This window comes from Capricornis sumatraensis, chromosome 6 (genome assembly GCF_032405125.1).
Source record: "Capricornis sumatraensis isolate serow.1 chromosome 6, serow.2, whole genome shotgun sequence".
Taxonomy (NCBI): Eukaryota; Metazoa; Chordata; class Mammalia; order Artiodactyla; family Bovidae; genus Capricornis; species Capricornis sumatraensis.
Genome location: NC_091074.1, coordinates 10,270,071 through 10,291,426, shown reverse-complemented (window position 1 = coordinate 10,291,426; position 21,356 = coordinate 10,270,071). Strand labels below are relative to the sequence as shown.

The 21,356-nt window shown below is 42.6% G+C and overlaps 1 pseudogene; it reads left to right on the top strand.

Annotated features, from left to right (window-relative positions):
- The first annotated feature begins 7,210 nt into the window (after positions 1-7,210).
- Positions 7,211-21,356, top strand: part of LOC138081149 (kynurenine/alpha-aminoadipate aminotransferase, mitochondrial-like) — a 32,922-nt pseudogene continuing 18,776 nt past the window's right edge.

Here is a 21,356-nt window from a genome sequence, read left to right as displayed (position 1 = left end):
TCCACAGCTGCTGAACACCAGGATGAACGATTCCCTGTTGGGCCCACCACCTCTGACCATCCTGCTCTGGGCTCCCATCCAGCACTGCAGGCATGCTCTAGTGAAGTGTGTGTCCACTCTCCTCCTGAGCCTTGGCTTTCTTACTTCATTTGTAAAGGGTTCAGAGCTTTTTCCTGTCATACCACCCATGCCTCCAACCCTCTCACCCCACTCCTCCTGGCAGATTCTAATTTACTTGGTAAGAGACAGAGCCCAGGAGTCTGAATTTTTAATAAGCCCCTAAAGTGATTCTGATGCAAATAATCCATGGAGCAGGATCTGAGAAACAGTGCTCCAGGGAACAGCTGGCATAACAACCAGGACACACATCCTGTTTTCCTCGGTTCCTGTTCTAACATTAAGGCTTTTGGTTATTTACACACTCTCATCACACAAACGGAGGAGGCAATGGCACCCCACTCCAGTACTCTTGCCTGGAGAATCCCAGGGAGGGGCTGCCGTCTATGGGGTCGCACAGAGTCGGACACGACTGAAGCGACTTAGCAGCAGCAGCATCACACAGATAACCTGTGTGACTAGTTCCTTGAGCAACTCACTTCTTTTCCACCTCTCAAGCCTCTGGAATGGCTGGATCATCATAATTCCTTCTGACCTTTAAACTCTGTTCCATGCTCCCTGGTCTTACCAGGCTCTGGCTTTGCTGCAGCCTGCGTACCACTGCGGATGGCTACTTCTGTAGCTTCCTTAGGCAACAATTGCCCATCCTCCTATATCCCACTCACCTTGCACTTGAGAAATGAGGTTGGCATCTTCATTTCTCCCAAAACCACGTCCACACCATGGCTCATACACTTTCTTCAGTGGGCCCTACTCCCTGGAGACTCAGGCAATCTGGCCCCCTCTATATCCTGTCTCTGGGCACACTCTGCATCTGCCTTTGCTGCCACTATTATAGGCCAGCTTCCTTCACCGCCAGGGCACCCAGCTCAGAATATTTTTCCCATACCAAGTTCCAGGGAACCTCCCATCTACAGAAGCCTCTGTGTTGTGCTGTGCTTAGTTGCTCAGTCATGTCCAACTCTTCGTGACCCCGTGGACTGTAGGCTGCCAGGCTCCTATGTCCATGGGATTTCCCAGGAAAGAATACTGGAATGGGTTTCCATGCCCTTCTCCAGGGGATCTTCCCAACCCAGGGATCGAACCCAGGTCTCCCACATTGCAATGGATTCTTTACCATCTGACCCAGCAGTGAAGCCCAAGAATACTGGAGTGGGTAGCCTATCCCTTCTACAGGGGAATTTTCCTGACCCAGGAGTTGAACCAGGGTCTCCTCTATTGCAGGTGGATTATTCCCGGCTGAGCTACCAGGGAAGCCCACAGAAGCCCCTACCTTCACATTATCCATCAGCTGTTTTATTGCGTCCCATCACCTGCACCCTTTTAGATACAATCTCAACTCCTCTCTTCCTAATGTTTGCCACAGACCGCTCATTGCCTCCACATGCAAAACCCTGATCCTGGATAGATACAGCTACCCCTTCTCATCTGTGTTTGCACCCCAAATGCTAAATATTAATAAAGAAGAAACTAATTCATAGTGTAGACTGGTCCCAACCTGCAGTTACCAACCTCAAGTGGGCCTGTGTCACTGTTCAGGGATGCTATACCACTGCTCTTTTTTCCATATTAAACGTTCAAATCCTGTTCTTTCACATCAAATGCCCAATCCTCCACATCCCCCTTCTCTTTCATCATTTGACCTCCTAATTCTCTAGAAAAATAAATAGAAAAGCCCTCCTATACCTGCAACAAGATTTTCCTATTTCCACACATATGTCTGTACACTGGGTGGCAGGTGGTACAGCAAAAGTTAAAAGTCCAGGAACTTAAAACAATCTTTGGGTGGGATGGTGTGAGTGGGAGAGAGGTTAAAAAATGTAGGGATATATTTATACTTATAGTTGATTTACACTATTATGAAACCAACATAACATTGTAAATAAAGCACTTATCCTCCAATTAAAAGTAAGTTTAAATAAAATAAAGGAAAACAAAAAATCAATACATAAAAAATAAAACAATCTTGCTTATATATAGACTGCTATATCAAAACCTCATGGTAACCACAAAGCTAACATCTATGATAGATGTGTGCGTGCATGCCAAGTCGTTTCAGTCATGTCTGACTGTTTGTGGCTCTGTGGACTGTGGCCTGCCAAGCTGCTCTGTCCATGAGACTCTCCAGGCAAGAATACTGGAACGGGTGGCCAGGCCCTCCTCCAGGGGGCCTTCCTGACCCAAGGTTGAACCCACGTCTGTTATGTCTTCTGCATTGGCAGGCAGGTTCTTTACCACTAGTGCCACCTGGGAAGCCCCCTACAATAGATACACACACACGCACAAGAGAGAAAGGAATCCACACACAACACTGAAGTCAAATCACAGGAGAAAAGAACAAAAGAGGAAGAGAAGAAAAAAGACCTACAAAAACAAACCCAAAACAATTAACAAAATGCAATATATCTATAATTACTCTAAATGTATTAGATGCTCCAGCCAAAAGACATAGACTGGATAAATGGTACAAAAACAAGACCCATAGGAATTTCACTGGTGACCCAGTGGTTAAGACTCCATGCTTCCAAAGCAAGGAGTGCCTGTTTGATTCCTGGTCAGGGAACAAAGATCCCACATGCTGTGTGGGGAAAAAATAATTCATAACAATCTAAAAACAAGAACCATACATGTGTTACCTATAAGAGACCCACTTCCAATCAAGAGGCACATACAGTCAGAAAGTGAGAGGAAGGAAAATGGTATTCCATGCAAACAGAAATCAAAAGAAAGTTGGAGTAGCAGTATTCACATCAGACAAAATAGACTTTAAAAATAAAGACTGTCCCAATCATGCTGTATCCTGCGTCAGACATAGACTGGCGATTCAATTCTTACATGATAGTAGGAGGAGGGGGTTTCATGTTTGGGAACACATGTAAGAATTAAAGATTTTAAAATTTAATAAAAAAAAAATAATTAAAAAAAAATAAATAAAAAAATAAAAATAAAAATAAAGACTGTTACAAGAGAAAAAGAAGGACAGTACATTATGATCAATGGATCGATCCAAGAAAAGATATAACAATTGTAAATATAGATGCACCCCACTTAGGAGCACCTCAATATATAAAGCGAATGCTAAAGCTATAAAAGGAGAAATCAACAGTGACACAATAATAGCAGAGAACTTTAACACCTCACTTACATCAATGCACGGATCATCCAGAAAAAAATCAGTAATAACTAACATCATACTGAACACTGAAAATTTTAAATCATTTCCTCTAAGATCAGGAAAAAAACAAAGATGCCCACTCTTGCCACAATTATTCAACACACTTTTGGAAGTCCTAGCAATGATAATTTGAGAAGAAAAAGAAATATAAGGAATCCAAAGTGGAAAAGAAAAAGTAAAACTGCCACTGTTTGCAGATGCCTGGATTTGAATGTTTACTATCAAGAACCAAGCAGTAGTGCAGTGTCCCCAAGGAGTAACACAGAACCATTTGAGGCTGGTAAGCACAGGTTGGGACCAATCTACACTATGAATTAGATTCTTCTTTATCAACATTTAGCACTTGTATGATACTATATGGGGCTTCCCACATAGCGCTAGTGTTAAAGAACATGCCTGCCAATGCAGAAGACTTAAGAGACACATCTTCAATACATGGGTCAGGAAGATCCCCTGGAGGAGGGCACAGCAACCCACACCAGTAATCTTGCCTAGAGAATTCCATGGACAGAAAAGCCTGGTGGGCTGCACTCCACAGGGTCACAGAGAGTCAGACACAACTGAAGTGATTTAGCATGCATGTACACACACATGATACTATACATAGAAAATCCTAAAGATGTTACCAGAAAACTCCTAGAGCTCATCCATGAATTTGGCAGGGTTGATGCATACAAATTAATACGCAAAAATCTGTTGCATTACTATACACTGATAGCAAAACACTGGAAAGAGCAATTAAGGAAACAATCTCATTTACCACTATCATCAAAAAGAATAAGACACCGAGGAATAAACCTGCTTATAAAGCAAAAGAGCTCTATTCCAAAAAACTATAGACACTGATGAAAGAAACTGAAGACATGAAAAACAGAAAGATATACCAGATTCTTGAACTGGAAGTATTAATGTTGTTAAAATGATCAGACCACCCAGGATAATCTACAGATTCAAGGCAATCGCTATCAAAATACCAATGGCATAGTCACAGAACTAGAATTTAAAAATTTAAATTTATGTGTAAACACAAAAGACTCTGAATAGACGAAAGAATCATAGGAAAGAACTGAGCTGGAGGACTCAGCCTCCCTGACATTATATTGCAAAGCTATAGTCATCAAAAAAACGTACGGAACTGGCAGAAAAAAGACAGAGATCCACAGAACAGGATAGAAAGCTCAGAAACAGGGGCACAAACTTGCGGTCACCTGATCTCTGGCAAAGGAGGCAAGAGTACACAACAGAGAAGAGACAGTCTCTTCCATAAGTGATGCAGCGAAAACTGGACAGCTACATGTAAAAGAATGACAATACAGTGTTCTCTAACACCATACACAAAAGTAAATTCAAAGGCATATGAAAATATGGTCAGCAACACTAACGATTAGATAAAGGCAAATCAAAACTACAATGAGTTATCACCTCACAGCAGTCAGAATGGCCACCATAAAAAAAATGATACAAATAATAAATGCTTGAGAGTATGTAGAGAAAAGGGAGCCCTTCTACACTGATGTTAGGAATGTAAATTGGTGATGAACAGTATGGGGATTTCTTAAGAAACTAAAATTAGACCCACCAGATGATCTACAAAATCCACTCCTGGATATATATCCAGTGAAAACCTAATCTTAAAAGATATATGTACCCTAATACTCACAGCAGGAAAATTTACAATGACCAAAACACTGAGGCAACATAAATGTACATTGGCAGAAAAATGGATGAAGAACGTGTGTGTGTGTGTGTGTGTGTGTGTGTGTGTACACACACATTCAATGGAATACTACTCAGCAATAAAGAAGAATGAAAAAATTCCACTTGCAGTAACATGGGTGAACCGAGGATTATCATACTAAGTGAAATAAGTGAGCCAGCGAAAGACAAATATCATATAATACCACTTATATGTGGAGTCTTAAAAAATTATACAGATAAATTTATTTCTAAAACAGAAGTAGATTCACAGACCTAGTAAAGAAACTTATGGTTACTAAAGCAGATAGCATGGGGATAAATTAGGAGTTTGGATTAAAATATACACACTATTATATATAAAATAGATAAATTTCCAACTGTATAGCACAGGGATCTAAACTCAAAATTTTTTAATAACTTATAATGAAAGCTGTGATACATATACACAATGGAATATTACTCAGCCATTAAAAAAATACATTTGAATCAGTACTAATGAGGTGGATGAAACTGGAGCCTATTATACAGAATGAAGTAAGGCAGAATAAAAAACACCAATACAGTATATTAACACATATATATAGAATTTTTTTTTTTGTATATAGAATTTTAAAAGATGGTAATGATAACCCTATATGCAAGACGGCAAAAGAGACACAAATGTATAGAACAGTCTTTTGGACTCTGTGGGAGAAGGCAAGGGTGGGATGATTTGAGAGAATAGCATTGAAACATGTATATTATCATATGTGAAACAGATCGCCATTTCAGGTTCGACGCATGAGACAGGGTGCTCAGGGTTGGTGCACTGGGATGACCCTGAGAGATGGGACGGGGGGGAGGTGGGAGAGGGTTCTGGATGGGGAACACATGTACACCCACGGCTGAGTCATGTGAACGTATGGCAAAAACCACTACAATATTGTAAAGCAATTAGCCTCCAATTAAAATAAATAAATTTAAAATGAATAAAATAATATTTTAAAAATAACGTATAATGAAGAACAGTCTGAAAAAGAATATATATGTTTAACTGAATCACTTTGTTATACATCTGAAACTACACAATACTGTAAATTAACTATTTTCAATTTTAAAAAGAAAAGACATTTTGGAGTCTTATCCCCTAGTATTTAGGAATGTGACCTTCTTTGAACAGAGTCCTTATGGAGGTAACCAAGTTAACATGAGGTGATGAAGGTGAGCCCTGGTCTAATGAGACTGGTGTCCTTATAAGGAGTTTGACAGCAGGGGCATGCACACAACAGGGAGACGCCATGTGAAGACGAAGGCCGACATCACGGTGATTAAGCCACAGGACAAGGAATGTTCAACCATACCACACACCACCAGCATCTAGGAGAGAGGCCTGGAACAGATTCAGAGTCACAGGTCTCAGAGAGAACCACGCCTGCCGATGTCTTCATCCTGTACTTCCAGCCTCCAGACCTGTCATTCTTCTCCATCATCACTTTAAACGTGATACAGCTCCCAGCACAGAGGAAGTGAAGCGAAGTCGCTCAGTCATGTCCGACTCTTTGCGACCCCATAGACTATAGCGTACCAGGCTCCTCTGTCCATGGGATTTTCCAGGCAACAGTACTGGAGTGGATTGCCATTTCCTTCTCCAGGGGATCTTCCCAACCCAGGGCTCGAACCCAGGTCTCCTGCATTGTAGACAGACACTTTACCGTCTGAGCCACCAGGGCACTCAACAAATATTTAGAGAATGACGGGGTCCAGAACTCTTGGCCTTTTAATTCATTCTGTCCCCGGGAGTCCTAAGCCAAGTCTTTAAAAGGCAGCCTGAGCTGCGAACCTTGATCACTCATTCCACACCCTCAGGAGAATTCCTCCTGTGGCTGCTCCTGACAGTTTCAAAGTCTGGTCTCTTTGATTTTTCTAGCAACCAATCATCTCTTCAGTTTTCAGCTTCTGATCCTCAGGTGAGCTGTCCCTAGATTAGCCCTCACCTACCCTTTCCCACCACACTGGCCATTCTCTGCCTTGAATTTCCAAGCACAGCCTCAGGTCCCCTGCATTCCAGTAGCTGCTCTGATGGGCAGAAGGGGACATGAAGCCTGACCATGTGAGTGGGACTGACCAGCAGCAGAAGAGATCTTTCCTGGGTGAGAATTAGATGACAGAACTGATGTGGATCCTAGTTTTGTTTTCCTAGTCTTCAACCACCAAAGGAGGGGCTTGGTACTTGGATCCAGAATGAATTACACACGGTTCATCACAGTCAAGAGTGCAACCAGAAAACCTTATTCCATCAGAGTCATGTGTGAGTCCAAGCTGCACCCCTCTCCCCCAGAGTGGAAGTGGAGGGGGGGCACCCACACAGCAGCTCCAGGCTGGGTGAACCTGGCTCTGTGCAGACTTGACACAGAAGTCAGGCTGAAATAGGCAGCAGGGCAGTAAATCAGCAACAGAGAGAGACCAGGCTGCGGTGGGCACGTCCTGGTTAGGGTCCAGGAGGCTCTTCTGGGCACAGGAGGTGGGGTTCGGCACAGCCTGCAGACATGTGCAGAGCAGGGAAGGTGGGTACACAGGACAGGAAAGGGGCACAGGGAGCCTGGCGAGCCAGGAGGGGCCGAGTGGAGGAGGGTTTTCTGTTACTGTGGCCCCTGGCTTGCCGCCTGATCAGTCAGCCTTCTTAGCTGCACCTGTTGATTCCTTATTTCCTCCACCAGTGAGGTCAGCCCAGAAAAATTCATCTTCTATGTTTCTTTCAGACTAGCAATGGCAACCCACTACAGTACTCTTGCCTGGAGAATCCCATGGATGAAGGAGCCTGGTAGGCTGCAGTCCATGGGGTCGCTAAGAGTTGGGCATGACTGAGCAACTTCACTTTCACTTTTCACTTTAATGCATTGGAGAAGGAAATGGCAACCCACTCCAGTGTTCTTGCCTGGAGAATCCCAGGTCTGCGGAGCCTGGTGGGCTGCCATCTATGGGGTCGCACAGAGTCAGACACGACTGAAGTGACTTAGCAGCAGCAGCAGCAGCAGCAGCAGCATTCTATCACTAGACATTATTACACTGTAAAGTTGTATTGCCTTTAACATAACATACTGACCATCTCTGTTTATGAAAGTCTTCACTGAAAGTGTTTCTTCTTCTCTTCCATGTTGTTTAAGATGAGAAATTGGACAAGGCCCTGAATCTCCTTGGCGACTGGATTACCAAACCCTAACATGTTCCCTTTCAAGACTGCAGTTATCACCATAGAAAACGGGAAAGCTATCCAGTTTGACGAACAGTTGATGAAGAAAGCACTGCAGCATTCTCAGAGTGCTGGGTCCTCATCAGCAGAAAATCTAGCTTACTTGATTCATTTTCATAAGCAATGTTCTACAGCCAGCTGACAGTGTTACTTGTGCCTTTTTAATCGGATAGTCAGCAGGTAAGATGGTCTGAGCAAGCAGCAAGGACACTGACAGCTTAACAGCCCTACTGATTGCTTCTAAACCATAGATAACTAGGAGAAGGAGAGGAGGCTTCTGAAGGAGATTATCATTTGAGCTGAGACTGGGGGTGGGGGTGAGGGGGGCACGTGGGAAATGAAACGGGGTAAAAAAGGAAGATAAGCCAACTGAAGAAGCAGGCTAGGAGAAAGGAGGAAAAGGATGATCCAGAAAGCAGCCATTTTATTTCCTGGGGGAATTTCTCACTAATTATATTCCCATTCTAAACAGGCAGCTGTGCAAATATGTTGCCTGAAGTTCAGATGTATTTAGTTGCATAAAGGCAAATGGAACAAACGTTCAAAGGATTTACTTAGCGGGTCTTCTTCCAGCAATGAAGGGTAACCTACAGAGTATCAATTATACCTTATTAAAGCCTGTTTCCTCTGTGATTAAAGAACAATGCATGTTGGGTGAATAAGAATTGTATTGTATACAATGTACACCTAGGTTTTTCTTTTCATGATGCAAAGAGCTTAACCTGGGCCTCTAAGTATACTAAGAAAATCTCCCTAAGGAAAACAAAACAAAAAGAAAAGAAAAATAAATTATACAGGGAGTGTTTAATATAAAAGAAAAAGTACAGGCTTTGGAATAAGAAACCTGTGGATTCAAATCTCAGCTCTTTTACACCAATCAATTAACTTCATGTGGATTTCTTAATCTCTAAGTCTGTTACCTTGTCTTTAAAGACATTAATATTGCCAAAAAGCATTTGAAGATTTTTAACTCAAATGTATAAAGTGCCTGGTATGAAGTCACCATTTAGTTGCTGTCTACTACTATTCTGATTTTCACTACTGTCAATTTTTAAATGCATTTATGCTTTAGAATCCCAGAGCTGTTATCCTGGCTAAAACAGTTACAAGTAAAATTGCATAATCCGCCCACCATCCATTATGCACCCAGCCGAGGACAGATGGACATGTGTGTCACATGTGGCAGCCAGAAAGGTCTCTGTAAGGTAAGACTGGAGGGGAAGGGCACCCACGGCAAGAATCTAACATGTGCACCCATACAGCCATCTCTCCCTTAACCACAGAGCAGCATGTTTTGTGGGATACCAAGTCTTCACTAGAATCATAAGTACAACTTGAAGACATTCACCAAGTTGATTTCTCTTAAACAGAGAGCCCAGAGCTCTGAGTCCTTCGGACAAGATTCCCTGCAGCTTAGAGAGCATGGATGAGTTTCATGTGGCTCAGAGATTCAGGCCACGTTGAGTTAGGCCGTGGCTACGTCCGTTTGACTTTTTAATTCCTCGAGGGTGTGTCCTGACCCTCCTGAGCTGAGGCCTCATCCCTTGGTGTGTCTGCTGCTGTCATCGTCTGTACCAGCTGCCTCTTGTGCCCCCTCTCCCTCTTGGCTGTGCTTCTCCAGATCTAAGGGTACGTCTGGTCTGTGGCTGACCTCTCCTCTGGGTTAGCGTCTTCTCTCTCTGTCTCTCTCTCTCTGTTTGTCTGTCTCTCTCCCTGCCCCTCCCCTGGATTCCAGGAAGTCCACTGAGGTAACCACCACTGGGGGTTCCCCTGATAAAGAGACTGCGTATACAGTTCTCAGTTTCATTTATCATTTATTTTTCTTTCTCTTGAATAATTAGTCTGGGATAAGGAGGTTCTATATTCAGTCTTCACATCGAGATTAAAGTATGACTCTTGTTTCTATCAAATCAGAGTAGTTTTCTTGCTCTTCTTTTTTATGTAAATGTGAAACCTACAATCTAGTTACTTTTAATAAATTTCATTTAAATTATATTACATAATAACATATTAAAGTAATAACACTTTATCATTTTCCTCCCTCTTTTTGTACTTAACTAGGAAAAAGACAAGGATTAGGTGCTGTTTGAGTTTTTCCCTTTTTATTTTTGAGGAGAAATACTTGTGATGCCCGAGACCAGTAGGTAAAAAGTTCTTTTCAGTGAAATACTTATGCTAGGAAATTACACTATGAGCCTTTTTTCCCCCAGAAACATGCTCTGGAAAGTTCCTTCTTTGTCTATCTCAACATTACTCCTGTCAAAAAGGAAGAGAGCATAAAAGGCCAAAACATTAGTAATAGCCATGCTATTGCCAAGACCTCCTGGAAATCTGGTTTAATATTTCTTGCTCTTTTCTCTCCAGGATAAATATAATTTTAGGTGCATAAATCTCAAATAATAAACAGCACTCACTCCTCGTTTAAGATATTGGTCTTTGTCATGTCCCCTTGCCAACAAAGGAAATGTTGGTCATGAGGTTTTCATCTGATCCATGGACTATACATGGATAGCACTTGGTCCTAGGAGCTCCTGTAAAATGTAAATCAACTAACTTGTCAGAGGAGGACTGTGTTTGTCATAAAATGCCTAAAACTCATAAGGAATAGTAAATGGAATATCCTAGGCCAAATCGGGAAAGAAAAGTCAGATCTTCTGTCTCAGTGGATACTGGCCATGATGTTTGTCAAGAGCTCTAGGTTGTTAAAATGACATGGAGGAGAGGCTTGACCTGGGGATGATGAAACATCACAGGGAAGGAAAGGATGGTTCTGTGCCTTGTGTAAGATTAGTTGGAATGGTCCCCTCTGATTCAGGGAGGGAAAATCTCTGTCTGGCTCTGATGATGTCCTGAGGCATCACAGGGTCCTCAAGCTCTGCTCTGATTTGCAGGCCTGGTCTCCCTTGACCTCCACGTCTCCTGAGCCCTTGCTGAAACCGTCCTTTCTGGAAACTCCCCCATCCTTGCCCTGCCCACCCTGCAGTGTCCATGGTTCACAGGAGCCCTGAAAGACTGGGCCTCAGACCTCTTCCCTTCCCACACACACCTCCCCTGGGCATCACGCCAGGTGCCCCTGCCCACGCCTCCATCGCCAGGCGCCCTCCACATCTGCGTGTCCACCACCCCCACTGGCCTCACCCCAGGCTGTTTCAGTGGCACCTCACACCAGAACACACTCAGCTGCTTCTCCCTCAGAAACAGACAACATTGGGGTGTTTTCCGGTGAATGACACCCCTCCCATCACCTCCTTACTGTACAGCCAGAAATCCAGAGGCCCCTGCTTACCGCTCCTTCTCCACTTCCCCTCAGCCCACACTTATGTCCCTTGCTTCTGGTTTCCTCAATGCCCCTCAGCTCTCTTCAGCTCCACCACCACCCCATCCAGACCACCCTTGCCCTTCCCTGGGACTGCAGCAAAAACCTCCCAAATGACCCTGAAATCTTCCCAGACTCCACCTGTATTCTCACTCCTCTCTGATACTTTGATTTTGCAGCCAGAACGACCTGCTCAAATGCCTGTCTGATCTCATGACTCCTGCGTCCCGCCCTCTACTTCAAACTCTCCCTGGCTCACTTGTCCAAAGGCCTCCAAGGGATGCTCTCTGCCCACTTCCTTCTGACCTCCCTCCACTCTCCTCTTCACACTCCACCTCAAGCCACAGGATTCTTTCAGTTTCTCAAATGTGTACCTATCGTCACCTCTTCCCCAACTCTTCACCTCCTCAAGGAAGCCTTCCCTGATACCCCAAGTCTGCTGAGTGCCCAGGTGCTCCTACAATGAGCGCCAGAACACTGGCATCCACACAGCAGTGCTTATCACGGATCTTACATGCATGTTTATCTGAGCAGTGTCTAGCTCAGTGCTCTGGCACCTTCATGAGGGTAAAACCATCCCATACAATCTTCACTTTCTCTCCATACATTACACAGGCCTGGCTTATATCAAAGATTTAAAATTTTTTCAAAGAAGGCATAAATACACTTTAGGAGACAAACTAGTTATTTTTTTTTTCAACCTAAAACAGAGGTTGGAAAACTATGGCTTGAGAACAAAATAACCCTTGTCTGACTCTATAAGCAGAGCTTTACTGGAACTCAGCTTACACACTGTCTGTGTCTGCGTTCTCACCACGGAGGCAGAGATGAGTGGTGGCAACACAGACACTGGGGCCCACAGAACACGCCCCAGTTGGCATTTACGGAAAACTTGCCAACTCCTAATCTGGAACCCTGAAAGTGAAAGTGAAAGTCGCTCAGTCATGTCCAACTCTTTGCGACCCCATGGACTGTATAGTCCATGGAATTCTCCAGGCAAGAATACTGGAGTGGGTAGTCTTTCCCTTCTCAGGGGATCTTCCCAACCCAGGGATCAAATCCAGGTCTCCTGCACTGCAGGCAGGTTCTTTACCAGCTGAGTAACAAGGGAAGCCCAAGAATACTGGAGTCGGTAGCCTATCCCTTCTCCAGGTGATCTTCCTGATTCAGGAATCAAATCAGGGTCTCCTGCATTGCAGCGGATTCTTTATCAACTGAGCTGTCAGGGACACCCATTCTAAAACCCTGCTGCTGCTGCTGCTAAGTCACTTAAATCGTGTCCAACTCTGTGCGACCCCACAGATGGCAGCCCACCAGGCTCCCCCGTCCCTGGGATTCTCCAGGCAAGAACACTGAAGTGGGTTGCCATTTCCTTCTCCAATGCATGAAAGTGAAAAGTGAAAGTGAAGTCGCTCAGTCGCGACCGACTCCTAGCGACCCCATGGATTGCAGCCTACCAGGCTCCTCCGTCCATGGGAGTTTCCAGGCAAGAGTACTGGAGTGGGGTGCCATTGCCTTCTCCTAGTGAGCTCAAAAAAAAAAAAAAAAGTTGGAGGGGGTGTTCTAAGACTTGAAACTATATTCTCCAAGCTAACCTGTGTTTCTTTTGTTAGGTGTTGGAAATGATCATTAATTTGAAGATAATATCCTTGTAAACAAACCTGTTTATTCAGGAACAATTCATGCTGTGAGTACATATTCTTATAAAATGCAAGTCTCTTTCTTATAATAAAGAAGGAGAAACCACTGCACCTTTAAAATTATCTGCTCAGTGAAAAATAAAATAGCATCTTTCCTTTGTAAAGAAGAGAAGTTTTAGTATAAGGAAAATATGCTAAACATACCCTCTGATTTATACATTTCTTTTGACAAAATCTAAATGTAGATGTCCTAAAATTCAGTCAGGAAAATCATGTCCCATTTTCTTAGTATTTCACTTGAAATGCCTCTTAATTTACAAAGACATTTTTCATTACTGTTTATATTACCACATGTCTAGGACAAATCATGTGTCAATGTAATATAACTAAACCTATAAGTATGACCAGGACTTTCATATCTAGTGTTAATTATGGGACTCTAGACCCAGAATAAGGAGGCGGATCACCTGCTCTGCTGGGCCCTGGTCAGAACTCAGCACTGTCTGGGGCACAGTACTTTGGGGTTGATGTGAACACAGTCAGAGAAGCAACCAGAGTCACAAAGAAGTAGAAATGAGACCATACGTTGAACGCTTTTAGGAACCATGCTCTTTCCCGCAGAAAGAGGAGATCCACGGGGACGTGAGGATTGTCCTCAACCATATAAAAGTTACAGAGGAGCTGGATTTGTCTGTGTGGGTCCTTAGGTTTACAGAACCGGAACCAAAGTATGGAAACTGCAGGGAAGCAATTTCAACTCAACGTAACAACTTTCTAACCACCAGTCTTACCCATTCTCTGAGGAATAAGGCAGGCCCATCACTGCAGGTGCTCAGAAAAAGCAGCCAGACACAAAAGAACAAACATTGTATGATTTCCCCTTATTCAAAATATATAAAACAAGCAAATTCATAGAGACCAGAAGTTGATTAGAGGTGACCAAGGACTGGGGAGCGGGAATGGGGAGTTCTTGCTTAGTGGGCACAGGGTTTCTGTTTGGAGTAATGAAAAGATTCTGGAATTAATAGCGAGGAGAGTTGCACAAACTGAACACAATCATTGCCCCTGAATCACACTTTAGAATGGCATGTTTTTTAGTAACATATATTTTACCATAACTTTAAAGTGAAAGTTTTAGTTGCTCAGTCATGTCTGCCTCTTTGTGACCCTATAGACTGTAGCTCCCCAGGCTCCTCTGTTTATGGGATTATCCAGGCAAGAATACTGGAGTTGGTTGCCATTTCCTCCTCCAGGGGACCTTCTTGACCCAGGGATTGAACCTGTGTCTCCCACATTGTAGGCAGATTCTTTACTGGCTAAGCCACCAAGTGTGCTGTGCTTACTCACTCAGTCATGTCTGACTCTTTGTGACCCCATGGACTGTAGCCTACCAGGCTCCTCTGTCAATGAAGATTCTCCAGGCAAGAATACTGGTGTGGGTTTCCATGCACTCTTCCAGGGGATCTTCCTAACCCAGGGATCAAACCGGGGTCTCCTGCATTGCAGGTGCATTCTTTACCATCTGAGTCACCAGGGAAGCCCTCAACTGAAGCCCTTTTAAAACAAAAGCAAAATAATTGCCTTTTCTTTGTGATTGGAAATTAATTATTAACTACTTTCCTAAACTCATATGGCATTAGAGTAGACAATGCCTATATTAAAAGACGCTTACTCCTTGGAAGAAAAGTTATGACCAACCTAGACAGCATATTCAAAAGCAGAGACATTACTTTGCCAACTAAAGTCCATCTAGTCAAGGCTATGTTTTTTCCTGTGGTCATGTATGGATGTGAGAGTTGGACTATGAAGAAGGCAGAGTGCAAAAGAATTGATGCGTTTGAACTGTGGTGTTGGAGAAGACTCTTGAGAGTCCCTTGGACTGCAAGGAGATCCAACCAATCCATTCTGAAGGAGATCAACCCTGGGATTTATTTGAAAGGAATGATGCTAAAGCTGAAACTCCAGTACTTTGGCCACCTCAAGCAAAGAGCTGACTCATTGGAAAAGACTCTCATGCTGGGAGGGATTGGGGGCAGGAGGAGAAGGGGACGACCGAGGATGAGATGGCTGGATGCCTTCACGGACTCACTGGATGTGAGTCTGAGTGAACTCCAGGAGATGGTGATGAACAAGGAGGCCTGGCATGCTGCGATTCATGGGGTCACAAAGAGTTGGACACGACTGAGCGACTGAACTGAACTGATACACGTAAAACTTGCATTTATGTAAATAACTGGATGCACATACATTGTCACATGCCAAAACACAAATCCGTACCAGCCTCTAAGGGAATAGGCTGAAGTTCCACGTGCATTTATCTCATCACCGATTATCAACTTCTTATATTCATGTAGATGTGTTTGGAAAGTCTAAGATCTTTTAATTTGCTGCAAATATGGTCTAGACTATTCTCAGTGCGTAAATATACATTTGACCTCTACTAACTATATTTGCACCCCACTCCAGTACTCTTGCCTGGAAAATCCCATGGACGGAAGAGCTTGGTAGGCTGCAGACCTTGGGGTCGCTGAGTCAGACATGACTGAGCGACTTCACTTTCATTTTTCACTTTCATGCATTGGAGAAGGAAATGGCAACCCACTCCAGTGTTCTTGCCTGGATAATCCCAGGGACAGCGGAGCCTGGTAGGCTGCCATCTCTGGGCTCGCACAGAGTCAGACACGACTGAAGCAACTTAGCAGCAGCAGCAGCAACTATGTTTGCTTATCCCTTGAAAACTATTTTTCTGAGAAGCTAATCTCAATTATTATTATTTTTAATTTTATTGAAATATAGTTTATTAACAATGTCATTTTAGTTTTAAGTATACAGGAAACTGACTCAGATATATATATGTGCATATATATATATATATATATATACTACAATACATATCTGTTCTTTTCAGATTCTTTCCCATTATAGGTTATTATAAGACATTGAATATAGTTACCTATGCTATACAGTAGGAAATTGCTGTTGATTTTGTATATTGTAGTATGTATAAGTCAGACCCAAATTCCTACTATATCCCTCCCCACATTTCCCCTTTAATAATCATAAGTTGCTATAATATGTCTATAAGTCTATTTGTTGTGTAAAATAGTTCAAAATAGTTAATTTGTATCATTTTTTAGATTTTTTTATATAAGTGATATCATACAATACTTGTCTTTCTTTGATTTACTTCACTTAGTATGATAATCTCTAGACCCGTCCATGTGACTACAAATGGCATCATTTCATTCTTTTTTATGGCCAAGTAACATAGACGTGATCAAACAGGAGATGGCAAGAGTGAACGTCAACATTCTAGGAATCAGCGAACTAAAATGGACTGAAATGGGTGAATTAAACTCAGATGACCATTATATCTACTACTGTGGGCAGGAATCCCTCAGAAGAAATGGAGTAGCCATCATGGTCAACAAAAGAGTCCGAAATGCAATACTTGGATGCAATCTCAAAAATGACAGAATGATCTCTATTCTTTTCCAAGGCAAACCATTCAATATCGCGGTAATCCAAGCCTATGCCCCAACCAGTAATGCTGAAGAAGCTGAAGTTGAATGGTTCTATGAAGACCTACAAGACCTTTTAGAACTAACACCCAAAAAAGATGTCCTTTTCATTATAGGGGACTGGAATGCAAAAGTAGGATGTCAAGAAACACCTGGAGTAACAGGCAAATTTGGCCTTGGAGTACAGAATGAAGCAGGGCAAAGGCTAATAGAGTTTTGCCAAGAGAACGCACTGGTCATAACAAATACTCTCTTCCAACAACACAAGAAAGACTCTATACATGGATATCACCAGATGGTCAACATCGAAATCAGATTGATTCTATTCTTTGCAGCCAAAGATGGAGAAACTCTATACCGTCAGCAAAGCAAGACCAGGATCTGACTGTAGCTCAAATCATGAACTCTTTATTGCCAAATTCAGATTTAAATTGAAGAAAGTAGGGAAAACCACTACACCATTCAGGTATGACCTAAATCAAATCCCTTATGATTATACAGTGGAAGTGAGAAATAGATTCAAGGGCCTAGATCTGATAGATAGAGTGCCTGATGAACTATGGAATGAGGTTCGTGACATTGTACAGGAAACATGGATCAAGACCATCCCCATGGAAAAGAAATGCAAAAAAGCAAAATGGCTGACTGAGGAGGCCTTACAAATAGCTGTGAAAAGAAGAGAAGTGAAAAGCAAAGGAAAAAAGGAAAGATATAAGTATCTGAATGCAAAGTTCCAAAGAATAGCAAGGAGAGATAAGAAAGCCTTCCTCAGCGATCAGTGCAAAGAAATAGAGGAAAAGAACAGAATAGTAAAGACCAGAGATCTCTTAAAGAAAATTAGAGCTACCAAGGGAACATTTCATGCAAAGATGGGCTTGATAAAGGACAGAAATGGTCTGGACCTAACAGAAGCAGAAGATATTAAGAAGAGGTGGTAAGAATACACAGAAGAACTGTACAAAAAAAAGAGCTTCATGACCCAGATAATCACAATGGTGTGATCACTCACCTAGAGCCAGGCATCCTGGAATGTGAAGTCAAGTGGGCCTTAGAAGGGATCACTATGAACAAAGCTAGTGGAGGTAATGGAATTCCAGGTGAGCTATTTCAAATCCTGAAAGATGATGCTGTGAAAGTGCTGCACTCAATATGCCAGCAAATTTGGAATACTCAGCAGTGGCCACAGGACTGGAAAAGGTCAGTTTTCATTCCAATCCCAAAGAAAGGCAATGCCAAAGAATGCTCAAACTACTGCACAATTGCACTCATCTCACATGCTAGTAAAGTAATGCTCAAAATTCTCCAAGCCAGGCTTCAGCAATACATGAACCGTGAATTTCCAGATGTTCAAGCTGGTTTTAGAAAAAGCAGAGAGGTGGGAGGCGGGTTCAGGATGGGAATCACGTGTATACCTGTGGTGAATTCATGTTGATGTATAGCAAAACCAATACAATATTGTAAAGTAATTTGCCTCCAATTAAAATAAATAAATTTATATTTAAAAAAAAAAGAAAAGAAAAGTCAGAGGAACCAGAGATCAAATTGCCAACATCCGCTGGATCATCGAAAGAGCAAGAGAGTTCCAGACAAACATCTATTTCTGCTTTATTGACTATGCCAAAGCCTTTGGCTGTGTGGATCACAATCAACTGTAGAAAATTCTGAAAGAGATGGGAATACCAGACCACCTGACCTGCCTCTTGAGAAACCTATATGCAGGTCAGGGAGCAACAGTTAGAACTGGACATGGAAAAACAGACGGGTTCCAAATAGGAAAAGGAATACGTCAAGGCTGTATATTTTCACCCTACTTATTTAACTTCTATGCAGAGTACATCATGAGAAACACTGGGCTGGAAGAAGCACAAGCTGGAATCAAGATTGCCAGGAGAAATATCAATCACCTCAGATATGCAGATGACACCACCCTTATGGCAGAAAGTGAAGAGGAACTAAAAAGCCTCTTGATGAAAGGGAAAGAGAAGAGTGGAAAAAATTGGCTTAAAGCTCAACATTCAGAAAACAAAGATCATGGCATCTGGTCCCATCACTTCATGGCAAATAGATGGGGAAACAGTGGCAGACTTTATTTGGGGGGGCTCCAAAATCACTGCAGATGGTGACTGCAGCCATGAAATTAAAAGACGCTTACTCCTTGGAAGAAATGTTATGACCAACCTAGATAGCATATTCAAAAGCAGAGACATTACTTTGCCTACTAGGTCCATCTAGTCAAGGCTATGGTTTTTCCTGTGGTCATGTATGGATGTGAGAGTTGGACTGTGAAGAAAGCTGAAGGCCGAAGAATTGATGCTTTTGAACTGTGGTGTTCGAGAAGACTCTTGAGAGTCCCTTGGAATGCAAGGAGATCCAACTAGTCCATCCTAAAGGAGATCAGTCCTGGGTGTTCATTGGAAGGACTAATGCTGAAGCTGAAACTCCAATACCTTGGCCACCTCATGTGAAAGACTCATTGGAAAAGACCCTAATGCTTGGAGGGATTGGGCTCAGGAGGAGAATGGGATGACAGAGGATGAGACGGCTGGATGGGATCACCGACTCGATGGACATGAGTTTGAGTGAACTCCGGGAGTTGGTGATGGACAGGGAGGCCTGGTGTGCTGTGATTCATGGGGTTGCAAAGAGTCGGACACGACTGAGTAAGTGAACTGACCTGAATATAGAAGTAGGCCTTCTTCAATGAACAATGCAAAGAAAAAGAGGAAAACAACAGAAGGGGAAAGATTAGAGACATCTTCAAGAAAATTGGAGATATCAAAGGAATATCTAACCCAAAGAAGGGCACAATAAAGGACAGAACTAAAGACATTGTAGAAGCAGAAGAGATGGAAAGAATAAACAGAAGAACTGTGCATAAAAGATCTTAATGACCCAGATAACTATGATGGTATGGTCACTCACCCAGAGCCAGACATTCTGGAATTTGAAATCAAGTGGGCCTTAGGAAAGCACTGCTATCAATAAAGCTAGTGGAAGTGATGAAATTTCAGCAGAGTTACTAAAAATCCTAAAAGATGATACTATTAAAGTCATGCACTCAATATGTCCGCAAATTTGGAAGACCTAGCCATGGCCACAGGACTGGAAAAGCTCAATCCTCATCTCTGTTCCCAAGAAGGGCAGTATTAGACAAGGTTCAAGCCATCAGACAGCTGCACTCATCTCCCATGCTAGCAAGGTTAGGCTCAAAATCCTGAAAGCTAGGCTTCATCATTATGTGAACCAAGAACTTCAAGATTTCAAACTGAGTTTAGAAAAGGCAGAGGAACCAGAGATCAAAATGCCAATATTGCCTGGATCATAGAGAAAGCAAAGGAGCTCCAGAAAAACATCTCTCTGTTTCATTGACTATGCTAAAGCCTTTGACTATGGATCATAACCAACTGTGGAAAACTCTTAAAGAGATGGGAATACCAGACCATCTTACCTGTCTCCTGAGAAATTTGTATGCTGATCAAGAAGCAACAGAACCTTGTACGTAACAACTGACTGGTTCAGGATTGAGAAAGGATCAACAAGGCTGTTTATTGTCATCTTGTTTATTTAACTTATACACAGAGCCCATCATGAGAAATAGCAGCCTGGATGAGTTACAGACTGGAACTGAGATTGCCAGGAGAAGTATCAACAATCTCAGATATGTGATGACACCACTCCAATGGCAGAAAGTGAAGAGAAACTAAAAAACCTCTTGATGAGGGTGAAGGACAAGAGTGAAAAAGTTGGCTTAAAACTGAATATTAAATAAACCAAGATCATGGCATCCAGCCCTATCACTTCATGGCAAATAGAAGGGGAAAAAGTGCAAGCAGTGAGAGATTTCCTGTTCTTGGGCTCTAAAATCACTGCAGATGGTAACTGCAGACATGAAATTAAAGACAATTGCTTCTTGGCAGGAAAGCAATGAAAAACCTAGACAGTGTGTTTAAAAGCAAAGACATCACTTTGCCAACAGAAGTCCGTACAGTCAAGGCTATGGTCCTTCCAGCAGTCATGTACGGTTGAGAACGCTGAGTGCTGAAGAAGTGATACTTTGGAACTGTGGTGCTGAAGAGTCCCTTGGACTGCAAGGAGATCGAACTAGTCAATCTTAAAGTAAATCAACCCTGAATACTCATTGGAAGGACTGATACAGAAGCTGAAGCTCCAATATTTTGGCCACCTGATGTGAAGAGCCAACTCACTGGAAAAGACCCTGATGCTGGGAAAGATTGAAGGCAGAAGCAAAAAAAGGTAACAGAGGATAAGTTGGTTAGATGTTATCACTGATGCTATGAACGTGAACTTAGGCAAACTCCAAAAGATGGTGAGGGACAGAGAAGCCTGATGTGCTGCAGGCCATGGGCTCGCAAAGAGTCGGACACAACCTGGTGATTAAACACACAATATTCCACGTATATATGTACCACATTTTCTTCACGCATTCATCTCTCAGTGGACATTAGGTTGCTTCCATGTCCTGACTATTGTAAATAGTGCTGAACATTGGTGTGGATATATATTTTTGAATTGTCCAGGAGTGGGATCACTGGGCCATATATGTAACTCTGTTTTCAGTCTGTTAGTGAACCTCCATGTAGTTCTCCAGAGGATCTATATGATTCACATTTCCATCAACAGCGTAGGAAGGTTCCATTCT